At 34.4% G+C, this 2,548-nt stretch overlaps 1 pseudogene; it reads left to right on the top strand.

The window, feature by feature from the left end:
- The first annotated feature begins 788 nt into the window (after positions 1-788).
- Positions 789-1,552, top strand: LOC129045080 (small ribosomal subunit protein eS6-like; annotated as a pseudogene).
- Positions 1,553-2,548: the final 996 nt, after the last annotated feature.

Below are 2,548 nucleotides of genomic sequence, written 5' to 3'. Positions count from 1 at the left end.
TTTACTGGAGAAAATGACAGCTGGGCCTAGATATTTCTTTGTGAAAGAGTTCTTTATTGCACATTCAATTCCTTTAAATGATATAAGACCATTCCGAGTCTCTATTTCTTACTGTACCAGGTTTTTACAAATGTGCTTTTAAGAAATTTGTCCCCTATGTCTACATTTCCAAATTTTCAGGAATATAATTCTTCAGTATATTCTCTTGTTATCTTTACAAATCTCTGAATGACCTGTGGCAATCTCCCTTTTTATTTCTGCTATTGATTTTTTTTGAAATTTCTCCTCTTTTCTTCTTGCCTAGACTTGCTAGAGATTTAACAATGTTATTCACCTTTTCAAACATTCAACTTTTGGCTCTTTGAATCTTTTGTGTTTATATTTTCTGTTTCATTAATTTTGTTCTTTATTATTTTTTCCTTCAGTTTCATTTGGGATCTATTGAATGTTCTTTCTGAGAGTGATACTGAGATTTTTCAGCCTTCCATCTTTTATTAATGTATGCATTTAGACCTAAAAATTTCCCCTTAACCACAGTTTTATTAGCATCCTCCAAAATTTTATATCATATTTTCATTTTCATTTAGTTTGAAATATTTTATAATATTACTTGGGATTCTACCTTCAATCCCTGGATTGTTTCAAAATATATTGCTTAATTTCCAAGCAATTGGGGATGCTTTAGCATTCTTTTGTGCTTGATTCCAGCAGAGCCTGAATGAAATTGTTCATTTAAAATATATTGAGCACCTTTTCATGGCACCTCAGAGGTGATCAACTGCTTCAAGATGAAACTGAATATGTCCTTCCCAGCCACTGGCTTCCAGAAACTCATTGAAGTGGATGATTAATGCAAATTTCATACTTTTTATGAGAAGTGTGTGGTAACAGAAGTTGCTGCTAACACTCTGAGTGAAGAATAGAGTGGTTATGTGGTCTGAATCAGTGGTAGGAATGACAAACAAGGTTTCCCCATGCAGTAGTGTGTCTTGACCCATGGCTGTGTCTGCCTGCTACTGAGAAAGGGGCATTCCTGTTATAGACCAAGGAGAACTGGAGAAAAAAAGCACAAATCTGTTCGAGGTTGCATTGTGGATGTCAGTCTGAATGTTCTCAACTTGCTTATTGTAAAATTTTAAAAAGGAGAGAATAATGTTCCTGTACTGACTGATACTATGGTACCTCATTACCTGGGGCCCAAAGGAGCTAGCAGAATCCACAATCTTTTTAATCTGCCTAAACAAGATGACATCCTCCAATATGTTGTAAGAAACCTTTTAGACAAAAAGGTAAGAAACCCAGGACCAAAGCACCCAAGAGTCAGCATCTTGTTATTCCACGTGTCCTGCAACACAAACACCAGTGTATTGCTCTGAAGAAACAGAGTATTAAGAAAAATAAAAAAGAGGCTGCAGAATAGGCTAAACTTTTGGCCAAGACAATGAAGGAAGCCAAAGAAAAATGCCAGGAACAGATTGCCAAGAGATGCAGACTGTCCTCTCTGCAAGCTTCTACCCTAAGTCCGAGTGCAGTCAAAAATAAGATTATTTGAGTAATTAGAGGAGATTAGACTCTCAAAAAATATGTATATTGATATTTATGTTTCTGCTTGTAATCAATTTTGTTCTACATGCACTTAATAGAATGTGTATTCTGCCACTGTTGGCACTGTGTTGTACATATGTCAGTTAGATCAGGTTTTCTTGAATTGTGTTTTTACTGATTTTCTATGTCCTCACTGAGCATTTTGCTCTGCTTGTTCTGTCAGTTACCAAGGTATGTTAATGTGTCTTACTGTGATTGCACATTTGTCTGTCTCTTAGTTTTTTACTTGTAAATTGCTTATCAATTAGTTTTTGTTTTATAATAAAATTTACTTTTTAGGTTTACAGAAAATTGACAGGTAGCACAGATTTCCCATATAAGCCCTCCCTGTCACACACATACAAAGTTGCCTCTGTTTTTAATATCTTGCTTTAGTATAATACATTTTACAGTTAATGAAACAATATTGATTTGTTATCATTACCTAAAGTTCAAAGTTTATATTAAGATGCACTCTTTGTGTTATATAGTTCTCTGTGTTCCCTCAAATGCACAATGTCATGAATACACCATTATTATACAATAATACCCTAAAAATTCCCTATGCTCCACCTATCCCTCCCTCTCCTCCTTCTAAACCCTGGCAGTCACTGATCGTTTTACTATCTCTATAGTTTTGCTTTTTCCAGAATGTCATATAGTTAGAATCATATAGTGTGTATCCCTTTCAAACGGACTTCTTTTGCCTAGAAATATGCATTTAAGGTTCTTCCACCTATTTTTGTGGCTTAATAGCTCATTTCTTTTTACTGTCAAATAATATACTATTGTATGGATGAACCACATGTTGTTGATCTATTTACCTACTAAAAGACATCTTGGTTGCTTCCAGTTTTGGGCCATTATAAATAAAACTACTATTCACATTCAGATTTTTGTGTAGACATAATTTTCAACTCTTTTGGGTAAATACCCAGTAGCACAATTATTGGATTATATAGTA

Source organism: Pongo pygmaeus, chromosome 8 (assembly GCF_028885625.2).
Source record: "Pongo pygmaeus isolate AG05252 chromosome 8, NHGRI_mPonPyg2-v2.0_pri, whole genome shotgun sequence".
NCBI classification, from domain to species: domain Eukaryota; kingdom Metazoa; phylum Chordata; class Mammalia; order Primates; family Hominidae; genus Pongo; species Pongo pygmaeus.
This window is presented reverse-complemented; position numbering and strand designations above follow the sequence as displayed.